Here is a 24828-nt window from a genome sequence, read left to right as displayed (position 1 = left end):
AAACACACAGGATTAATCAACGAAATATAAAAATAACAAGTAAACAAGAACCGTTGCAAGCGGAACTACTGAGAAACAGCGCGTAGCCTACATTCAAAGCGGACATAAAAAATAGTCGCACATCACAGCCGTAAATAATGCTGCAGAAATATAAGGTTTAAATTAATAAGAGCTCTGCTTTACGGGGTTTATATATATATATATATAAACTTGCTTTTATATAGGCTATTTATATATACACACTAATAATACTGTATACACACGATGATGTAGGCGTTTTTCGCGTTTGTTTTAATATTTTCAGGAGTTTACTATTTTAAAAGTTAAACACGAAACTTCTCTATCTGTCGCGACATGTCAGGACCTGTATTTTTTCCCTGTACGAATTAATTGATATTGTAATGATGGTCGGATGTGAATGTGTGAACAACTGTCTATTAGTTGGACGATTCGAGGGCTCTAATTTCCATTCATATGCGTTTGACTCTGCATGCGCTCACAGACTTGCCCGAGCAAGATCATATGTCCGAGTTTATCCGAGCTCATATAGTGCAGAATCATCATGCGTATAAAAAAAGACTAATCATCAGTTCTAAACGCCTTTTTCAGCATGAAATGTATGTGCCGTATAAGGCTATTTTAGAATGAAATTGCTCAACCGCCGCGTTTTCTCTACAGTTCCTCGATTTCACTCAACAGTGACATTCGTAATCAAATAACAGCCGAATGTAAAAGTAATAAATGCAATAATTAAAACAACATCATGTGTTGAACTAGCAGCAATAAGCCAAGCCACTGTGCCAAAAAAAATTAAAAATAAAGAAATATTAAAGAAATAGGCTAATAGAGAGTATCAAGTAATAATGTAGCCTAAACGTGACACACAATAATGAAAGTAACATATTCATATTTTGTGCTCACAATGTATGATGATATAAAACACTGGCAATAAATAAATATTTAAAAATAAATAAATAGGCTAAATAATACCTCATAATTTGATACCTTATAAAAATAAAGTCTTATTTTAACTATACTCATAAGCTATATTTAAAAAAAATGTAGCCTATATAATCTGTCTAAAAAATAAATAGGCCTACATTTACAAATACATTCACAAACAAAGAAATAATGCACAAGGTTTTTTGCAAAACATTTTTTAAAGCTAAAATATTAAAAAGTCTATTATTTATCTATCTATCTATTTACAGTCTGTTATGCTGGAAATCAATAAATGATTAAATGAAAAAAGTAAGAAAGAGAGATTGGGAAAGTATTATTTGGGCAGAGTCTGAAACAAACTGCATATGTTATAACATGGTATAATTTTATTTTATTTCTTATCCAATTGTTTTGTTTTAGTCACAATGCATACTTATTTGTAAATGATTTAAAAGTTGAATGATAATTTGATTCTTTCATTACGCTTTATTTGGTTTAGTAAACACAAACAACATCACACCCTTGTCAGCTTTCGTTAGAAGATTATGCAACGTACACAAGCAACTGTAAAAGAACCCAGTTCCAGAAAACAAGTCAGATATTTGCTACAGAATTTAAAATACAATAGAATCCCAACCACTTTGTGTCTGAATGCATGTATAACATACCTTCAGAATTATTGCATGAAATATAAACAGGGTTTTAAAAAAAATACTGCAAGGAAACAAGTACGATTTAAACATAGAATGGAAATGGGTCAACTAAATCAATTTCAAAAGAAAGCAGCAGAGAGGTGAGGTTTATTTGCCAGAGGAAACCCACTGTAAATGGCAGATATCAGCAGGGCATTTGGCTCAGCAGTTTAACTGTCTCAGAGTGAAGGAGCAGACGGGAGCTTTCACTCGGCACCCTTCCTCGTCTCTCAGCGATGAGGCGTCAGTGGCGCCGAGGACCTGACCCGCTCAGACACAACTATCCCTTCCTGACCCCATCCTACACACACACACACATGCACTGGCCAGGCCCAGGACGGGAGGCTGCAGCGTTTGTAAGATCAAGTGTTGTGACATCTTTAAAATGGCTCAACATGTGCTGGACTTTGTGTTTTCGGACTGTTTGAAACTCTAAAACTCCCTCTAAACATCCCATACAGGGCACAAGCTCTTTTTGGCAGGTGTGAGCAACAGTTAAATGGAGATTTAAACTTGCCCGTTGACAGAAACTTCCTACAAGTTATTTTTATTCATTCTTCATTGAAATGAGCACGACTAAAAACTAGTATTTTGTTATAAGAAGCTAAATTACAGATCATGCGCTCCCCCTCCAAATACACACTTCACAGGAGGTATTGGACTTATCTTCCCTTGATTTTAAGAGGAGAGATATGATAATGAGACAAATGGTACAGATAGATATGCAAATGCTTGACAGGAGCAATTGGGGGTCCAACAACTGCCAAACTGTTTATTCCTCGGCAATTAAATTTATTTCCGTAGGTCTCAAGTGTCCCCTATCCAAAATAAAGTATCTTATATCCGTTTCGAAATGGCGTAGTGTTGTTTAAATGTTAAATGATGGGAATGAAACTATTAAGATCTGTGGGCTTCACACATGACAGAGTTTGATGTGGTATTTCCATGCACACACCATACATGGAATGAATGGCAAGCGCAGTGTTAGACCACACACACACACACACACACACACACACAGTGACAGAGCTCTTCGAGCAGCTGGATTCAGCGCAGCCTCTTTGATCCGTTGTGTCCGACCTTGGCCATGGAGAATAACTGACTCTGTTTTTCAGAAGTTAACCGACTCAATGTGCAGCGCAAATGAACTGCTTAATAAGGACAAATGTGAACAGGGCATCTGTGTGAGGGCCACGAGGCATTTAGGAGTGTAAGTATATGTTTTAGACAACTGAGAAAACATAGACCTCCTGACAGAGGAGAACAATTGTGCTTATTTACTTTTCAACCAAATTAAATCTTGACGAAACAGCAGTTGTTGACCATCAGCAATCGTAGAATAGTTTCCGCAGAATGAAAAGTTCCATGGAGGTTCTTCACTGAATCATATGGCACCAAAAAAATCGTTAGTGTAGTTTGTGTATTTTTCCCACTGTCTCACTCTTCATCTAACTGTCATGATAAGCAGAGTGTGAGCAGGTTCTCAGTCAGTTTGATGTGTGTGTGTGACCCCCTGTGTGTGTCACATGACAGCTGCGTCTCTAAGGTGTAGATATGCTCTGACCAGCATCTCCGGCATCACACACAAGCTAAAGCGAAAGAACAATGAATTAGAAAAGAGCTTAATTGATTTGGCTGTTGATTCTGAATCTTAAAGTTGAATGATACCACATAGAGGCATTTGTAAATGTGTAATAGATTCCTCTTCACATGGAAAGGTGTGGCGGTCTTTTACGGCACCACACCCGCGCCTCATTGACTGATTCTAACAAGAGTTTCCGACTCATTGACACCAAGTCGCTGAGCACCAGGGACGGGACAATGAACGAGTTCACGCCTTTGACCTGTCGCTCGGCCTCCTCCTTTCACCCCCTGAACACACGCTCCTCGAGCCTGGCAGCGTATTGAAGGTGTGGGTGTTTGTTTTAAATAAGTTTCAGTTACAGTTTCGAGTTAGAATCTGAAATGCGATTAGCATGAGCTTGGGACTATTAAAATAATCGTGGGTTCAAGAGTGTGGACAACATTCGCATGCTCTTCCTGGAGACAACAAGGAAGCTAATTATATGGGCCAAACATCCCAGGTTACTCAAAGCCCCTTCCTGTCTCTCTTGTCCTGCCATGACCCAGAACACAGATCATCCAGAGAAGACAGTCTGTCATACATTAAGCTCCTCTAAAGTGTTCAAAGGTGTTTGGGAAGCTACTCTGAAACTAGTTTGCCACGCTACAAGATGCTATTACCATAGTTAAAGTCAATCTACCATTTGAAAATGCAGTTAGGTAAAAAAACAAGCTAGGAATCTAACTATGATGCTATATATTTATATGTTTGTCATTTAGTGATTCGTCTCGTAATGAAAGTCTTTTTTTTAAATGGGGAAAATGAATGGAAAAGTACTTACTGCTGTTAAAAAAAGTGGATGGCCATTGTTGCACACTATAACAACATTAAGAACAGACACATTTACACAAAATATAGCTGACACAACTAGAATTAAACAGCATGCTAATTTCTATAAGCCAAAAACAGTGACGAACTGAGACATGAGGTTTTGTGCAACGACTCAAAGAATCAGTGAATCGTTTTTGAAACTGTTTGAACAAACCAATTCACTAAATGAATCATAATAAAGAGAGAAAAAAGGACACCCGAGGTGCTGTACTATGAGGAATATTGCAATGTAGCATTTTGTCATGTTACAAAACTACTTGTTGGAAGAAATTTGGGTAACACTTTATTTTACAGTGTTCTTGTTACATATGTTACATGTAATTACCATAGTAATAACAGTAAATTATGCATAATTACATTTACATGCAACTAACCCTCAACCAAATCCTAATCCTATCCTAACAATTAATTAATTAATATTACACTGTACTTAAATATTTAATTAAATTGTAACAATGACACCTTAAAATAAAGTGTAACCGAAATTTGTTACTTACAGTCTAAAAAATTTTGGGTTGTTTTAGGTCATGTCTGGGTCAAATATTGACAAACTCAACTGGGTTTAAGAATTGAATTAAAAAAATTAAACCAATGTTTGGGTTTTGTCCATATTTAACCCAAACATGGGTCGAAACAACCCAGCATTTTTTAGACTTTAGAAAAGTTACTGCATGCTTCTGGAAAACATAGTAGCGTGACAACTAGGGGAGAGCGGGATACAACCTAACGCTTTTTGACTTTCTCAGTTTGTGTAAACCTAGTTTGGGTTCAGAGTATTTATTTTTTCCCGAATTCATTTCAATGTCCCATAGAATGTGGGCTACATTGTAACATGACCATATGACAGATTACAATGTTGTCTGATCTAATAAAAAAAATATACAATACAAACTAAAATATCTTCTCAATAAAATACAATTATTAAGTTTTTCATAGTTTTTCAAGTTTTTCTAAAATAAGAAATCATTTTTAATCATTAAAAACAAACAAAATTTTGACAAACACACCGCAAAACAGCTATTAGTTCAAAACATAATAATAATTAATAATTTACCGACTCTCAGTCTTTATTCACCTTTTTCTCATGGTTTCTCAATAGAATTCATAAAAGTATAGAATAGAATAGCATAGTTCTAATAGGGCCACGTTATAACGCAGTGTTACAACATTCCCCGCCAGCACAACTGGGATTTAAACCTGACGAGTGTCTTGTGCTGGTTAGATCAGCATTCAAGAACTTTATCAACTGTTAAATAACAGATTGGAGATAAAATAATATCAGATTTGTCTAATTTTAAATAAACACAAAAAAACAAAAATGAAATATTAACTTAGAAATTTACTTTTGCTATATGGTTAAATAAATGGTCAGTGATATCTTCCAAAGATTTCAGAATTTTGCCGCCTTTTTTACTCTATATAGTGTTGATATGGCAAATAGTAAATACACTACGTTTCGTCATGCTAGCATGTGTGGAAGTATTTAAAAGAAGTCTGTTACAACTACCCCCACATTAGTTTGTGCCCCGCTCTCCCCTGCTTCCTTCAAGCACATGAGATCCCTGATATCAGAAGTCATGAGTTCATGGAGTCAGTCTTCCTTAGGGAGTTGGTGCGGTCCAGTGTTTTCTTTCCTAGGAGCTCCATTTGTTAGCATTACATCTGCGGCTGGTGAGAGTTTCCTCGCCATGCTCGGGGTTGAATATCTAGAATAGCATTTGCCCCGCTGCTCTGTGCGTCTCTATTTAACGACCTGTTGAAAACATCGGATGCTAATCAGGCAGACGTAACACCAACACGTTTCACCTTCCGCACTATAGACGCTTCAAGGCGGCTGGCCTTCTTTCCACAAGATCTTCAGTAGCGCTGATTTACAGACCAGCCAGTACAGGCTATTGTCTGGCCCAATTAAATGAGCTGAAAGATGAGATCTGTATGGAAGCCGCTGTTGTTAGCAGTTAGCGGCTAGCTGTGTTTACTTAACTCACTCTTATCTCCTGCCCCCAGAGAGCAACGGTTTGACGGATCTCTCAAGAAAGCAGAGTGTCTTTTGTCCTTGCGGTGTATCTGCATGGCTTGGTTTCCTCTTTTGTCGTAGCTTTCCATGAGCAAAAGCAACATGCCCCATGAAAGTGTAGGAAGTTAGCACTCAAGCTTGAGCTTTGATTTAATCACAGCCTGTTTTAAAATGAGACATATGCATTGAAGTGCGTCCAAAAGTGTGGCGTCTCAGTTTTTTCCCTCTTAATGGCTCAAGTGAAATGCTTGATGGCCGAACACATGCTTTAACAGGAAAAGCCATCTTGAGTAGGCCTACAATATGTTATGACTGAACATGTCTGGACTGTGTTTGAGGGCGACTCGACATTTGACCTGAGAAATCCCTCTTTAATTGCTCTTTTGTGATGGCCATTGTTTGGAAGAGGAAAAGTTGCTTCTGATGTAAATAGCTGGCACATATCAGGAGGGATGTTCTCATCTATTGTTGCTAAGCTAAATTTGAGGGTAATTCCAAAAAACAGCCCTGCAAAGTACCAGTAGTGATTTACCATTAATCCTGAACACTAACCCTAAATGCTAAAGCAATTTATTATTTCAAACCCATCACAACATGTTTGCTTTTCATGTATTTACACTATAATTCAAAAGTTTGGGGTCAGCAAGAGTTTTTGGGAAGATGCATTAGATTTATATTTAAAATAAATGTTCTTTTGAACTTTCTATTCATTAAATAATCTTGTGGAAAAAATAAGCAGCACAACTGTTTTCAACATTGATAGTAATAGTAAATGTTTCTTGAGCATCAAATCATCATATTAGAATGATTTCTGAAGGATCATGTGACACTGGAGTAATGATAGTGAAAATACAGCTTTGATCACAGGAATAAGTTTAAAATACATTACAAAAATATTTTTAAATTGTAATAATATTTCATAATATTACGGTATGTTGTTACTGTATTTTTGATCAAGCCTTGGTGAGCATAAGAGACTTCTTTCAAAAACATTAAAAAAAATCTAACCTTCAGTTTGGGAATTTAGCACATTTTACTAAATAAAAAGAAATATTAATAACCTGTGACATTTCACATTTAAAACATGTTTTGTCTCAACTTTGCTAAATCTGGAATATGTTACTGATTGATGGTCTAATAATAGCCTGAACTAGCAAATTGCACCACTTTTTATGAACATTTTATTTAACTATAACTATTTTTCCTATATCAGTGTTTAACTGTAAGTTTAAGCTTAATTAAATAATCATAAAGACTGCAAGAGCAAACGTGTAATGGCCAAATATGTTTATGTCTTCTGAACATAAAACAACATAATCTGGATGAACAGACAAATGCTTTTCAGAAAAAATATTATGGACAAAGAAAACATGCTGTTTTGATTTCAATAAAACCAAAAAATTAAATGTATTCATTTAATTTAATTAATTAATACTAAATTAATCATTTCCTTTTTTTTCAAAGATAACCGTGTAATAGTGATGAATTGTGATTGTCTGACATTCCAATAAAAAACAAACATTCAAAATTAGAATCTGATTAAGATCATCCTGTTTCTTGTATCAGGACACACTTAGCGCACAAATGCCACTGTTTCCTGAGAATGAGCCCTGAAATAGTGCTTGGCACACACAGAAACAGGGGCACGAGTTTCCACAGCAGTGATCTTCATTTAGACACTGCACATCACAATGGCTCCCAAGACACTCAGAGAATAAGTCTGAGCAGTGCGGGTTACGTGGGCAAACACAGAGACTGATGTGTTGTGACAGGAAAGGGCTTGCCAGGATGTGGCCTGTGTTTGAGTTGGCCCTCTGAGACTGGAGGACAGTCTTGTTTTGTAAGCTGCAAGTCTTCAGATTATTGATAAACCTCTTCATGAAACAGTAAATGTGGAAGGAGAAAATGGGTTGGACTGAGCTATAGGGGAAAGAGTTGAATAAAGAAGATTCTACTCACCTTTTACTTCTAAAGATTTTGATTTTAGCATGTTGCTAAGCTAACAGTGTGATGCTCGTCTAATAAGCATGAAAATGCTTGGCACATTTAAATGATAAAGTAAAATAAGATTAACTATGCATTTTTGTTAGAATGTTTTTGTATTGAGCCTGTGATATTTATTATTCAGATTTATGTGGCTTTGTCACAATCCTGGAAGGATATTTTGACTCATCTCATTGCAATGCATTATGGGATTGGCTTCTCTGCAAAGGATAAATTAGATTTTGGCCAAAAAAAGATTCCTTAAAGGGATTGTTTACCTTAAAATGAAACTAAAGTCATCATTTACTCACCCTGGTGTTGTTTTAATACCATATGCCCTTCTTTTTTTATGGACCACAAAAGGATAGGTTTTTAAAAAGTGTCCCGCTCGCACGCGTCCATATGGCAGTGAATAGTGACCAGCATCAAGCTTTTTAAAAAAGATGCGAAAGTATCAAAGAATGATCATGTGCCGTATATTCCAAATGTTCTGTGTATACAAATTTAAAAGCATTATTTAATAAAAATCATTAGCTGTAGGTCAAGATTAACAAAAACACAACATCAAATTCATCCCATTTACCTTCTTCTCTGAGGTGAATATATCCATTGTGTTCTTCATAACAAGAAGTTATTGCGTTCACATCTGTCAGCTGTCATTCTGACAGTCATCAGACAAATACGGTTCTGGTCCGGAGATATTTAACTCACTATAGAACGTTCATGGATACTTATTTTGGATTTCTAGGTTGTTGTCTTTCATGTAGTGTTTTTGATAATCTTGATTTCCCCACAACTTGTGTGCTTTTTCTGGACGAGTATCACAACGTGCAGCCGTACACAGATCAATGGCCAAGGTCAAGAATTTCATTAAATAATACATTCGATTTAGGTTCATTTTTTACTAAACCCTATCTTACATCTTGGGATCATTCTGTGAAACTTTTGCGTCTTTTTTAAAAAGCTTGATGCTGGTCACTATTCACTGCCATTATATCGAGTGTGACATTTAAAAAAAAATTATCCTTTTTTGGTCCATAAAAGAAAGAAGGGCATATAACATTAGAACAACACCAGGGTGAGTAAATTATGACTTAATTTTCATTTTAGGGTGAACAATCCCTTTAAAAGGCTGCCTTCTTTTTGGAACACCTGAAATGTCTGAGAAAGCCGCCTTTAAAAGGAACAGAGCCAAAGAATATTCCAAGTTCTGTACAACTTCATCTCAGTCGACAGCATTTGTGGCATAAAGTTAATTACCACAAAAAGAAATTTCGATTTGAACCTCGCCTTATATATATAAAAAAAAAACATAGAGTTCACTGCAATGCAAGTGATTGGTGTAAATTTTTGGAGAATTTAAAAGCAGAAATGATGATGAGAAATCTTTCAATTTCATACAAGCACATTGAATTTTCCGTTAAAACGTAAATTATTCGAGCTGTAAAGTTCTTGTTCTTGTCATTTTAACATTCATTTTAGGATTTATGGATAAAACTAGAAAAAACTTTATACAGAAAAGATTAGAAAACGCTTTTTTCAAGTCAAAATAAATTTTTGTGGTAATCAACATTATGCCCAAAAGCCGTCGGTTGAGCTTAACTTGTACTGAACCTGGAATATTCCTTGAATCACCTTAACTTTGCAGATAGATTTAACAGTTTTTCTCTGTTTACCCTGATTAGAAAATCATCTATGCAGATTCATATGTAATGGATTCGGTCAGCAGCAGTGCTGGGATAATTGATCCTAGAAGTGAATTTACATAGTATAAAAATTATATGATCAAACCCACTATACTGCAAACAGTGAGTTAATAGCAATAGTTCATGAGCCTCATAATTCAACAGTGTGAGAGCAGCATGTACCATTTATGGACTTAGATGTTCATCTCAGCTTAACTGAGCATTGCTGAAGAAAATGCAAATCATATTATGACATGTGTCCTTAGTTACACACGCATGCAATATACCATTCAAACATTTCACATAATGAAGGTGGGGTTCACGGCAGCTGGAACACAATAAACCATTGTCCAAAAAAATCAGTTTCTCACTTGCCATATGGTTTTGTAATCAATCTACACCAAAATGTGCTCTTAAGTGGCAACCCATTGTGCACAACATCAGTGTCTACTCATCCATCCTACTCACTGTCAGGACACACACACACACACACACACACACACACACACACACACACACACACACACACACACACACACACACACACACACACACGGTCTCTGACACACAGATGTATGACATCATTGCCTCATTAGGTCCCATTGTTCACTACTAAACTCTAGAGGCACATGGAGTATGCAAGGTCTTTGCTTTTCAAAGTCTTTTTGATTTTACAACAAGTCCCTAAGAAATTATTTAAGTTTAAGAAAGTTCTGTCATTATTTAGTCACCCTCATGTTGTTTTATGAAACATGAAAGTAAAAAATATGAAGGATCTTTTCTGTGATGTGAATGTGAAGAATTTCAATTTAGTTGCAATGAAATTTAAGCAGCGACAGATATTTCCATATTATGAAGTACATACAAGTGTAATTAAAAATGTAGAGTAGGGAATTCGTCGGTTGTTGATCGGATTTTGAGATGTGGGCATTTCACTCAAAAATGAATGCACACTTCTAGTGGATTGTAAGAAAAGGGGCGGGGTTTAAGCAGACTAAATGATTGGAGAATCCTGCATACATCACCAGAGAGAAGTCTGTCGTTTCACCAGATGATCTAGTTATGACATTTTTTGATTAAAAATGAAAATATGTTTCAGTGCTGGGTAGATTGCTTATAAAAGTTAATCAGTTACAGATTCTAAATTACATGACATAACAACTGAGTTACTAACGTAATCCATTACATTGCCCATTTAAGGTAATATAATTAAAGTTCTTTTTGAAATCATTCCGATTGATGAATCCTATCATGAACGCTAAATAAAGGGTTGGGTTGGGTTGATATGCACATTTATATGACACAAGCTTCAAATCGGATTGTGAGTAGATGCAGACATCCAGACAGTCCAGACAAGTTGCTCCCACATCATCTTTTCTCATATCATCTTCAGTGTGTGTATGTATGTGTATTTCTAAGCTTTTACCCACTTATACCCTGCTAAACACCATGTTTTGCCACAATCATCCCCACTAATGAGTGTGTGTATCCTGTATCTGCATCCATGGCTTCCTCACTAAGAAGGGTTTCAGGGACGGGAAGATAGGAGACGGTAGGGACATGAAGCAACAATGGCAGGAAGACTGTGCAGATCAAATAGAGATTAAGGCAAAAAACATTCCTCAAATAAACACTAAACACACTCCTTTAACACGCTCTTGAAATGGCTGAGAAAACCACATGCCCTTTCATTTAGACAGAGACTGAAAGTTCTTTATGCTAAGAATGGTAAATTAGGGGGAAATAAATAGCAGGGCTGTTAATTTAACATATTAACCAATTTTGGATGAATAAATTAAAGTCGGGCAGTCAAAAATTACAATTTTTTTCCCAATTAAATGAATGTTCTGTATTTTAGTTTGATAATGTTAATTAATATTTTGTATTTTAAAGAGATTTTATGGTACTGAATTATATTTATGCAGTAGTTATACTCCATTTGTTACCTGTTAACCACCTTTTGAACATAGACCTGCAAATGAAATGTCCAACTTAAACTGCCATAAATATTGAATGCTTTGAAGCAAACTTAAGTTTGGTCTCTTTTTAAAGACACTTGGCATTTTATTGCTGAAGTGAAAAGAGTAAAAAAAAAAAGATTTGTTGTTATGAAACTGCACTATTTTCAATTTTTATATTAAATACATTTTTCAAAACATGTTTTAAACATGTCTAAACAAGCTGTGTTCCAATTTTGAGGTTGATATCTCAAAAACTGAGCTCTAAGATTTTGTTTGGGCACAGTACCGAACGCTTCCAGTAGATGAAATTAATTTCCCATTTGTTTCCAATGTGGTTATTTTTGACCGCGAACAATGCAAGTCAACAAATACAAACATTTCATCTTTTAGAATCATGTCCATGATTTTGTTTTGTTTTGTTTGTGTGTGTGTGTGTGTGTGTGTGTGTGTGTGTGTGTGTGTGTGTGTGTGTGTGTGTGTGTGTGTGTGTGTGTGCGTGCGTGCGCGTGCGTGCGTGCGTGCGTGCGTATGTGTGTTCACACAGCAATTCAAAACCTTTAACAAATTTCATACCATTTCGATGAAGTAAAAATGTTAAAAAACAAAACGTAAAACTTTCCTGTCAAAAATGACGGACCAGCACCACTATTTTGATAATAAATTTGTATTAAATCACAAATCCACAGATTTTCTGAAAAAGTTGTGTGTGTGGGGGGGGAGTTGTGTGTGTACGCCAATGGAATTGGCGTACGTGATTCGCATCACACACTCCGCCCCCGCGGCGCGGCTATAAATATGGAAGTGGATGCACGTACTAGTTGCTTTTTCGCTGAGGAGCCGAGCGTAACCCGGAGTCAGCGGACTACGTCGACTACGTCTTCCGTTCCCTCTTTCAGGGAACGGTGGGTTGCATACGCAACCAGGAAATGGGGATAACCTTTGAAAACGCCACTAACGCTGCCACCTTCCAGTGCCTAGACAAAAGCCACCTGATGCCCCCGTAAATTTAAGGCGGGGAAGGACAGGGCTTAGGCCATGGAAGTCAGTACTTTTCCTACAGGACCACTGGGAAAGCGTTCCCCGAACATTGGAAGGAAGGGACGCTGCGGAAGCCACATCCTACCTGGAGAGAGGTAACGTGGAGAATGCACATATGAACTGGGCGGATGACAGGGCAGTATGAAATATGGAATGACACTGGGGTGGCTCCAGCCTGAGAAGGGGGGAGACTCACCGGACAGTGACAGCAGAGAGACTCTGCTGAGGGAAGACACAGGCTCACCGTAGGGAGTCGTTTCATGGAAGAATACACATATGGGATCACCGTAGGGACCGCAACATATGGACCAAGCCTAACTCAGGTTCCACACTGCTTAAGAGTGGTAGGCCTAACACCAGACGTTCCGCACGTCCGACGTCGGAGGGGTGAGGAGGAACTCAAAAGGGTTCAGTTCAACGGAACTCAATGGGAGTAGAAGGCGCACGTATCCAGTCCATAAAAGGGAAATAGCGCAGCAAGCCGACACTTGAACCGGGCTCACGGTGAAACTGGCTTCATTAGAAGGGAGCCCTGGGGAAGCGGCAGTTCGATAGGTGTCGCCCAGCCCCCTACTCTAAATCTGTCAGCAAAGCACTCTGCTGTCAACGCCCAGGCGGAGCAAAACAATCATTATTGAGGAGGTCAACACCTAAGTGGACATGAGCATCTCGGAATCTTTCACCGAAATAAGGCAACCACATCAGTGGGCCACTTTGCTTGGAAACAGCCTTACCTCTCTGCTGATTCCTAACAGACAAGAGCTGGTCTGAGGTCTAAGGCTGCGTTCTGTACACGTCTAACCGTTATGAAGCGGACGGACAGAGAAGCCAGGGTGGGTCTGCCTCCTCCAGGCAGCGCTTGCAGGCTCACCACCTGATCCTATTATGGGAGAGGTAGGAACCTTGGGCACAATCCAGGCCGGGGTCTCAGCTCGTGAGAGATAGCCGGCCCTAACTCCAGGCACAATACGTTGACCGAAAGCAAGTCCCTACCCTCTAGTAGAGACCATGCGAGCAGCAGAACTGATTTAACGGAATTTAACCCACTGCCTGCAGTGGCTCAGGGGCAGTCTCTGCAGTGCAGTTGCACCAGAGATAAGGATTTATATTACCTGCTCCTCAGGAACCTGACGATCAGAATGTGCTACCCAAGCTTCTGCATCATGATGAGCGTCGAAAACACAGAGGCAACATCATTTTGAGGGTGAAGGAAAACAGCCTACTCCAACCCATCTTGCAGGAGAGAGAGCACTGAAATGATCGAAAGCTTTCAGGATCTCCTCACGGAGAGAAGACACATTCAACGACTAGGTTACACTTCTAAGCGTAAGCACACTACCTTTTCCAGCGGGAGCTTGTAGAAGTGATGGTAACTGTCACATGATTCTGTGATAGCCACCTGAACCTCCGCATTCAGTGTAAGACCGCCCAGAATCTCCAGGGGTAGAATGCGGGCGCCATCGTGCCCCATCCCTGACAAAGTGTTCAGGGGACGTCAGGAAGGCTGTCGATGGGAACAGGTCTGGTTGGGCCAATAAGGGGTAACTATGAAGACCTGCTCCCTCCTGACTTGGCACCGTAGGTGCAAGCGACGGGCGCAAAAGACAGGAACACTGCTCAACACAACATGTGAAGATCACTGAGCTTCAGGAGCGTTTCTGCTCAGCACTTGAGTGTGATAAGTTCACTGAGCTTCATGAGCATTTCTGTTCAACACCTGATTGTAATAAACTCACTGAGCTAAAGAAGCATTTATGCTCAACACTTGAGTGCGAAGAACTTCACTGAGCTACAGGAGCATTTCTGCTCAACACTGAGTGTGAAAGGATTCACTGAGCTTCAGGAGCACTACTGCTCAACACCTGAGTGCGATGAATTCACTGAGATACAGGAGCATTGCTGCTCAACACCTGAGTGCGATGAACTTCACTGAGTTTCAGGAGCATTTCTGCTTAACATGAAGTGTGATGAATTCACTGACTTGAGCAGGCAGCAGGGGACCATGGGTCGCAGTCGCTTTTAGGAGGCTCACTGGGGAAACGCATTTCTGCGGGCCCCCGGGGCAGCTGAGAGCCAGTGTCTGTCCAAGGGTTGTCTGCTCGGACAGTAATACTGGCAGGGAGACGAAACCAGAGAGGCAACGGAGCGGCCCCGGAGTGGTCATGACCCAACTGGACCCCAGGGGATAGAGTCTCCACTCAACCTGGCTATAACTGTCGTGAGGCTCGTCGGAGGCACGACTGAGTAGGCCAGGAAAGAATGGAACGAAGCGTCCTCAGAAGCTTCCGACTCCAAGGAAGAGGTAACGGGTGAGTCGTGACATGCGAGGGAAGCTTACGCAACTGTCGCAATGTCTAACAACTCGATGCACGAATGCCCGTGTAGTCGAGGGTCGCCCAGGCCCCCGTTAAAACATGCCCTTTGTACATGGCCCCTCAGTTGATGAGGGTTTGGCAGGACTCTGTACTGATACTTCAACCCTCACGCTCAACACACACGATGGCCTGCGCACGGAAGATAGAGATCTGAAGCACATGCATTCAGGTCGGAGCTGCGACCAATCTTGGGCCAAGATGGTCATGACCCACCACCTAGTAGCATGTAGAAAAAGTTTACAACTGGCCTTCATACCGGCTGGAGGAGCGGCTATTTCAAATCCTTTGCCAGTAGGATAAGATAAGCACACACAAGTCAGGAGCACTGCTTAACACTAGGTGTGATGAATATCACTGGATTTTCAGGAGCACATCTGCTCAACAGCAACAATGTGATGATTATCACTGACTTGAGCGGGATACCCGAGCCTGAGGTGGGGCAGCAAAGTGGAGAGTGTGGTGTTAGTGTGCTGTGCAACACTTACCTGTCTCCACTAGCGGCAAGGGGCGCGTGAGAAGGCGGATGACCGGGTCCTCAAACGCACCAATCTACCTGCTGGCGACCAAGGGGGGGCTGAGGGGTGTAAGGCTATACAGGGTCACACCCGCCAGACTGGCCCTCTTGGGACCCAGGAACAGATGAGTTTGCTCTTTCTTCGAAGTGTGGTTACCGCTTGCTCCACTTTTTTTGGGGGGGCAGCGGCGGAACAGACACACACACACACACAAACAAACAAAGACTCCACCCGGCCCTCACCCGGGGGCAGGGAGTGACCAACTCCAAGAGCATCCTCATCCATCCCTGGGCGGCCCGCTCCGGAATGCTTTCGCTTGCCACCTGGCTTGGCAGCGCCTGGAGCGGGCTGGGTGTCCCTACTGCGGCCGGCTCCATGCTGAGACCTGGGTGGAGGCTGCTGTGTAGGCCAAGCGGGAGAAGGTGGAGGAACTGCCACCGGTGGCAAAGTGGGGGCAGCAGGTGGCCACCGGGGCAGGATTTGCCGGATGACCTCCGTCTGCACTTGGCCGGCAGAGAACTGTTGGATGCAGTTCTCCGCCGCGTCGCCCACCAGCCCAACCTGGGAAATTGAGGAGACCAGGAACAGAAGCTTGTCCGCATCCGCCATATCAACCAGGCTGAACCAACGATAGTGGTCCTGGACCACTAAAGTGGACATCGCTAGACCGATCGCACACGCAACGACACTCGTGCCCCGGAGGGCGAGGTCGGATGCAGTGCGTTGCTCACCTATGAGGACACAGTCTGGGCTACCCTCGTGCATGTCCATGGATGCCCTGGCCTGACAGACCCGAAGCAATGCCATGGCACGCAAGAGGAGGCGGCTTGCCCACAGGCTTTGTAAGCTCTGCCCGTCAGAACGGACGAAAACTCACAGGCCTTAGGGGGGAGACGAGGATCCCCCCTAAAGGCAGTGGCCGCCAGACACAGGTGCACCTGTGTCAAAAGACAGCTCCATTGGAGGGATAGCCTCGCAATCCTTCACCGCTCCTCCATCAAAGGTAGTGAGGGGGAAAAGCTATTCAGGCAGTTTCTGGCAGAGGAAGATGCCGTCCACAACCTGGTAAGCTCTCAATGCATTTAGGGAAAGAAAGGGGCGGTGAGCTGAGAACCAGCGCTGCCCGCCCCGAGATACCAAACCTCCAACCGAGACTGAACGGGACACGGTGGAGGTTCCACTCGAGCCCGGCAGCCTCGGCAGCCCGTTTCAGCATAGCTGACATTTCTGGATCTGGCTCGGGCAATGTTACACTCCCAGAGGGAGAAAACACAGCCGAGTCGTCATTTCCAGAGGCCAGCTCACCCTCCGATGCTGCTATCGACATCTTATCCTCTGGGGGAAACCCAATTGAAAGCTGATCGGTCAATTATAGAGGGACCAGCATGCTTAACAGGAATTCCATCGGCTGTGGTGTGATGGAGGAGTGAGGAGCCCACAGGGAATGGTTACTGGGCGAGACATCCATCACTATCCTCCGATCACCCATCCCATACGGCACCCAGGGGTGGGGCATAGTAATGGGGACTCGTGCTTTGCGGACAAAGACGAGTCTCGATCTCAACACCGCGACAGTCATATTCCTGCAAATGAGAACATGAGCCATCCACAAAAGCTGCCTCAGCGTGCTGAACATATAAATATATATATACATATTTATATACAAATAAATATATAGCTCAAACATGTGATGCAACAATTGTGACCGTCAGAGAGGAAAAGGGAACAACCGCATCCAGAAACGCACTGGTGGAATGACATCTTGAAAAAGACGCAAACGCACCCGTTTTGCTCTTTCAGGAAAAAAGACCCGTCACCAGTGCCGGAGTACACAGTGAAATGACCACGGCAACACTGAACAGTAAACTGAAACAGTGAAGCACTCACTTTTCCGCCCTCTACCCCAGCCGTCAACACACACAAACATTTAGAATTTGTTGCTGTTAAAACAGCAGTTGAGAGCTCAGAGCTCGCAATCACCACTGCACTCGCGCTGTAGAACACCAGCACTGGGAGAGTCTTCCAGAATAACACCGACACACCCGCTCGTTGTAAACAACAGCACTCTTCAGAGATATCAAACGATCGACTCCGAAGCGAAAGGCAACTAGTGCCTGCATCCACTTCCGTATTTATACCTGCGCCGCGGGGGCGGAGTGTGTGATGCGTATCACGCACGCCAATTCCATTGGCTCGTTCAATAGTACTCGAAGATGATAGGCTCCCTGGCGTGATCCCCATTTCAGTCGGCGTCGACTACGTCCGATGTTATCGACTGAAAGGGAACACATTACATTAGGGATGCACCGATATGAAAATTTTGGTTAATACTGATAGCCGATAATTTTTTATATTTGAAAGCCAATAACCAATATATTGGCCGATAAATCTAAATCCAAATTTTATATAATTTTTGAGGGCCTGATTACAAAAACAAAAGTCTCTTCATTAAAAGCCATGTCCCAAGCACACAATTATAATGTTCTCCTTATAATTTTATGTAGCCTATATGACAGACTTGCGCTGTACATGTTGCCCATTACTGTATTTTCCTTTTTTCAAGTGATTTCAATCATATTTCAAGCATTTCAAAATCATCATGGTGAACAATGTGCATCTGTGCATCAAGTGTCTCAGCTGAAGGATATAATCCATTATTTATTGGATTTAAAATATCGGCCAAATTTTCTCATTGGGCCAATAACTATAGCATTAAAAATTAATATATATCGGCCGATACCAATATGGTGGCGGATATATCGTGGATCCTTACATTTCATATCGAGCCATAAAAAGTTTTTATGGAATAATTTTTGCTAAACTTTAATTCTCTTTTTTTCAAATTGTAACAAGCTGTGGCTGCAAGGCCACTCAGCTCAAAATAAGCCAAAAATAGACGGTTTTCTCCAAGGACACAGATACAGTTGGGCAGAACCTCCTGCTGAGACTAAACCAATGCATTATTTTGACAAACTAAATTATAAATTCTGCAGGCACACATCCAAAGACGTGCGTGTAAAGCTGTAAACAATAAACAGTGAGCGTTGAAGTGGACAGCGCAGGACTGTTGATCTCTGAGTCATCCTGTAACAGGAGTAAACAGCCCAATTCCTCTTCCTGCCCTCTGTCCACAGTAAAAGCATCTGTTTGACCTCTGACCCTGACCTGACACAACCAACTTCCTGACCCACACGAAATACTGGATGTTTCCATGCCAATGACTATCATCTGAACTAACAAACTCACACCTTAACACATAAACTCAGCTACAGTATGGAAAAATGAAGCAAAAGAAAAATGCCTGAAATGTTAAATGGATTAAAATGTTGACATATTTATGGTATTATAAGAATCTTAGTACTTTTTCTCCCCTGAATATGCATCAGGGTTTATTTTTGAAGCATTTCTGCATAGCTATATACCTTAAAGACTTTATTATACACTACATTTCACCAGTTAGTGCAACATTTCATCAGTGAACACACACTGACCTTTTGTGACAACATGCCCCAATACGAGTCTACAACTGAAAACTCTGGAGGCTTTTCAGCCAGTAAAACAGTAAAAATAAACATTATAACAATATACACTACCTATGTTGTTGTTTTTAATGTTTTTGACTGAAGTCAATTATTCAGGAGTGTTTGATCAGGGATTGTACTGAACTCTGCGGGACAGTGAACCTCGAGAACCCCTGTTTTAGATAAAGTCTTGCATGACACATTGCAGGATGTTGCTGTCACTGCACTGCCATATCATGTCAAACACCCATATGGAGTTTGTCACACAATAACAGGAGTTCAGAGCTATTAATCTTCATACTGTATTTGTGACCCTGGACCCAAAAACCAGTCACATGGGTCAATTTTTTTGAATTGAGATTTATACATCATCTGAAAGCTAAATAAATAAGCTGAATAAATAATAAATAATCTGAAGGTGCAAACATCATGCTCATCGAAATCGAAACATTGAGAAAATCGCCTTAAATTGTATATTTATGTTCAAGATTGTGCTGGATTCACCCACAAAAGTAAGTGTTTTATATATTTTTATGTTCGAAAATTTACAAAATATCTTAATGGAACATGATCTTTACTTAATATCCTAATGATTTTTGGCATAAAAGAAAAATCGATAATTTTGACCCATACAAGCATTGTTGGCTATTGCCACAAATATCAGACGAATACAATCGGAGTTCTATTAAAAAAATGTCCTGTATCCTCCAAGCTTTATAATGAGAGTGAATGGCTGAATTTTTTTTTTTTTTTTTAAATTAAGCCCAAAAAAGCACATCCATCCATTATAAAAGTAATCCATACGGCTCCAGGGGTTAATAAAGGCCTTCTGAAGTGAAGCCATGCGTTTGTGTAAGGAAAATATCCATATTTAAAACTGTATAAACTATAATCAACAGCTTCCAGCAGACGGCCATACGCATCGATTTACGGTGGAAGAGTGACCCCTGACCCGAGCACAATGCGATAAATACAAAAACATCTCCCAGCATCGTTTCTTTTTGGATATAAACACTATTGACCTTATTCATACAAGAAGATTTCCTGTACGCATAATAACTGGCAAGGGATATCGGACACGACCATCACAACCTCGAACTTCATTCACCACGTATAAAAGTAAACGATGGCTTTTTGTTTGATATAGTTCATTTGACTAACGTTAAATCTAGAGAGAATAGTGGTCAAAACAGCATGCCTCTTTATAAAAAATTATGCTTTCAAATAAGGGTGTCAATAGATTAAAATGATAATTAATGATGGCATTTGAAACGTGAATTCACATAGACATTTGCCAGAGTTTCTTTCAAATCATGCTTTAAAGCCAAACATGTCACTCTTTCCAATGACGAAGAACAACATAGAAAACAGTTAAAGATGTTTTGTCGTGTTTTATGTTTCTCTTGAAGCAGGGTCATGTTATCATGTTAAGCAGGGGCAAAATGCCAGCAGAATTAATATGCACCCAAAATTCAAGTTGTGGTGGAAAAAATGGCCCAAGTATGAGTTATTTTTACATTTATAACATATGATATTAAAAAATATTTCCAGAATATTGGCGTGATTGCAAATGGGATAATGATTTTATACAACAGTTCAGTATAAACAAAGAGTGAATATTGTAATTTGACATTGTAGACGTAGGGTCTAATAATTGTAAATATTCTCTGTTTTTGCTCTATTTCTCAATGACAATAGTTCCAAACAAAATCCGTTTTTTTTTTGTGATTCAGTGACCTAGTTGCTTAGTTCCAGAATGAATCTGCCGTTTTGAACGAATCAGTTGAATGAATGCTTCTACTTGAACATTAAAAATATATTTTATTATTTTTTAGCATCTAATTTTTTCTATATTAAAATGATTATATTTAAATCATTCATCTCATAACATTATTTATGGTGTTGTAATTGCAGTGTAAATGCATGCTTAGGAAAAAAAATGGTTAAATGGTTAAAAGGGGAAAGTTAATGTCTGTTAGCGATATTTCATAAAAAAATAAATAAGCAAAGTCAAACATATTACATTTACTATAAAACCAATATAATTAATGCATCACACTTGTGAATTTACCTTCAAATGTCTTCAACATTTTTCGTATAATTGTTATTATAATAATAATAATTCCAAATTTTGATAATCATAAATGCATGCTATAATAAATTATATGAATATTATCATTTAAATGTATAAGAAAGGTTCTGAGGGAAAAATAAATAAGGTTGAGGTGAGGTCAATATAAACTCTTTCTGTTTGGTATTGTACTGTGTATATATATATATATATATATATATATATATATATATATATATATATATATATATATATATATATATATTGTATTGTATTGTATTGTATATATATATATACTTGACTTCGACTTGACTTGACCCTTAGCAGGACTCGACTTGACTTGCTTGAAGTGAACCACTGACTTGACTTGACTTGGTTGTGTGTACTGCGACTTAGACTTGCTTGAGACTTGATGGTAGGGACTTGAGACTTACTTGTGACTTGGACACGTGTGACTTACTCCCACCTCTGGTATCTTCTGAAAGAAGAATGTCATGTACACCTACGATGTACACCATCTGCAAATACACACAAAACAGCTTAAAGACGCTATGAAACAGAAGTTGAGATCATCTTTTCTTCCCTACTGTGGCGTATAACCGAGTGAAACGGCTTCTCAAACAAGAACAAATTACTTGATTTTGTCCATCAGGAACTGATTGCATGATTGTGGTTTGCTATTGGACGATCTCATGTGAGTGACAGGTTGCCCCGCCCTCCCAGGAAACATCAGAAAAGAGAAGAGATGAGCTTCAAGAGGAAGGGGAAGTTATTTTGATTCAAGATTATTAGGACACGTTAATTTAAACTCAGAATATATATATATACAGGTTTGAGAGGGCGATGATGTCTGGGTCACATGTCTCAGATTTGATGCCTTCCACAGCAGAAAAACATGACATAATTTTCATTTTTATTGAAGTAATCTTTGGACAGGACTTTTTTTTGTAAAATGACAGCATGACAGTGTGCCATGTGGCTGAAAAAATGTAAAAGAAAGGAGTACAAAAGGAGGAAGAAATGAGTGGAAGAAACAGTTGTTCCGCACGTTGTGGCATCCGCTACACCTCATGCAGGAGAGGGGATTTTTGTCTTAAGCGGTCATAAATAATCACAGTATTTCCTGCAGGTTGGTTTATGAGCTTTCCCTACTGTGCTCAAATCCCCAGGTTGATTTACAAAGGAATGTGCCAGTGTATTTCATGTCTGTAATTTTATGGAACCCATAGCTCATTTTGCCATCATATAGTAAAAATACCATGAAATCAAAATTGATCATTCTTATATATTTATAGAATATTGCAGTGTTTATAATAAATGATTTACAATCATTATTTTTTATAATTCATGTTCCTTCACAATGTTGAATCAAAAAAACTTCCTCTTGCAGCTCATCCCTTTGCTTCTCTGATGATGTGTTGTCTGGCGTGAGGGCGGGGCAATAACCTGTCATACAAGATCGTCCAATAGGAAACCACAACCATCCAATCAATTCCCCATGGACAAATTAAGTCCTGCCCCACATTTGTTCTTTTTTGAAAAGCTGTTTCACTCAGATATACGTCACAATAGGGAAGAAAAGACTATCGCAACTTCTGTTTCATGCTGACTTTAAGTGATTTTACAAATCACAGTCAGCATCTATGCTCAGTCCGAACTGTCAAAAGGTTTAAGAAACAAATGAACATCGATACATCACTTAACCGGAATTAGAGCGGGAAATTTGGCAACCAGTCATAGCAAACCAGCCCAGTTTGACGGATATAATCTAGGCAAAAAAGTTTGTATGCAATTGGTCGCACATAAAAAAGAGCATGAAAGTGACAGGTGTTTGTTTTGGTGATTAAGTAGATTTTTTTCTGCAAATGAGATAAGCTTTAGGCCGTGTGTCCACCAAAGCGTTTTTAGCCAGCTGAAAACGCTAGGCGCTCTGCTGAAAACGCCTAGCTATGGGCGCTTGAGAGCGTTTTGGCAGCGCAGCATTTTTTTTCAGTTGAGACACTTTGCTTGTTATGATACGGAATATCCGCGAAAGTGTTACTAGTATCTCATTTCACACATATTTTGTTTCTGTGTAAATTCTATATTAAAATGTCGATACAATGTAATGTATTTTCTCTGGCTCTTGTTTTAAATTATTTGTTCCGCTATTATGCTTGTTGTTGTCATCTGTTGACGTTGAACAAGCAGAATGTGGCGGTTGGTCGGTGTGATATTTGTCCCGCCCCTCCTCCGCTGTGATTGGACGGTTGGGTAAAAAGTGACAGTCATGAGCGCTGCGTTTTACCCAAAGTTGAACATTTTTCAACTCTCGGCGACCAGTAAAAAAACGCTGAACGCTCAACACTTGAGCGTTAAATATACGCTCAGCGCCTCGCCATTGAAAACAATTGGAAAAATACGCCAGCTGTGTGAAAAAACGCTTTGGTGGATACACGGCCTTAGTCACATTTCCTGCGCTGCATATCAGAGCATTTAGTGGCACTAAAACTGAAAACCGTACTTAAAATCGACATAAAATGGAAATTACAACAGTCTTTTCTTCCCTATTTTGACGTATATTCGAGTGAAACGGCTTCTGGAACAAGAAAGAATGTAGGGCGGGCCGAGGGACTTGATTTTGTCCATGGGGAATTTATTGGATGGTGGTGGATTGCTATTGGTCAATCTCATGTGAGTGACGGGTTGCCCCGCCCTCACATCAGTAAACATCAGAGAAGAGAAGAGATGAAGCTGCAAGAGGGAGAGGAAGTTATTTTCATTAAAGATTAAGAGGACACATGAATTTTAAAAAACGACACGCACAAATAAATCGTTTTTAATAAATAAGTCAAGTCAAGTCAAGTCAAATATATTTATATAGCGCTTTTCACAATACAGATTGTATCAAAGCTGCTTCACAGTATCAATCAAAACAACTTAACAATGTTTGTTTATTACTGGAAAAAAAAGACATCCAAGTTTGGTAGAGCTAATCAATGGTATGATTGGTTAATTAATTTGAATATCCCCAACTGAGCAAGCCAAAGGCAACAATATAACATACTGCAATATAACATTAAAGAAATAATTTTTGATTTCATGGTGACTTGTACTACAAATTTGTTCAGTCAAATACAACATTTGCAGTTCATGAACATTTTGCACTACAGGCATAACCTGTGATTGGCCAGAACTGACGAATTAAAGTTTTCTTTTACTGTACTTAAAACATTATGCATTCACATTATGGGTCCAAATTGACCCTGTTTAATTTGTTAGTGCACATTAGTCTTTTAACAACTAACCCGTGCAAGTTCATTTCTTTGCTGCTGATTTTGAATTATGAAATGTAAGCATATAAATAACTGCAAATGAATTTAGGGTACTTTAGTTAAGCCCCACGCCTGTGTTTGAATTTATTTTTATAACAATAATAAATTCAAATAATATAACAAATTCCAATTTGCAATATCTACACCGATCTTAAGTTAAAATGTGATGTATAGGTAAGTTAGAATGTAACTTCAGACCAAATGAACCCCCTTTTAATCCCCAGTTACTGACTTTATTTGAGGTTTGACTAATGCATTT

At 39.6% G+C, this 24828-nt stretch overlaps 1 protein-coding gene across 1 annotated transcript in view; it reads left to right on the top strand.

Moving 5' to 3' along the window:
* LOC143750170 (chondroitin sulfate proteoglycan 4-like) overlaps positions 1 to 24828 on the top strand; it is a 445241-nt gene that overhangs the window by 334354 nt on the left and 86059 nt on the right. The window lies entirely within an intron of this gene.

This window comes from Siphateles boraxobius, unplaced genomic scaffold, assembly GCF_051911475.1.
Source record: "Siphateles boraxobius isolate OS27281-9 unplaced genomic scaffold, OSU_SipBor_1 25, whole genome shotgun sequence".
Classification (NCBI taxonomy): domain Eukaryota; kingdom Metazoa; phylum Chordata; class Actinopteri; order Cypriniformes; family Leuciscidae; genus Siphateles; species Siphateles boraxobius.
Note: the sequence above shows the minus strand (reverse complement) of the source record. Positions and strands in the feature narration are given on the sequence as shown.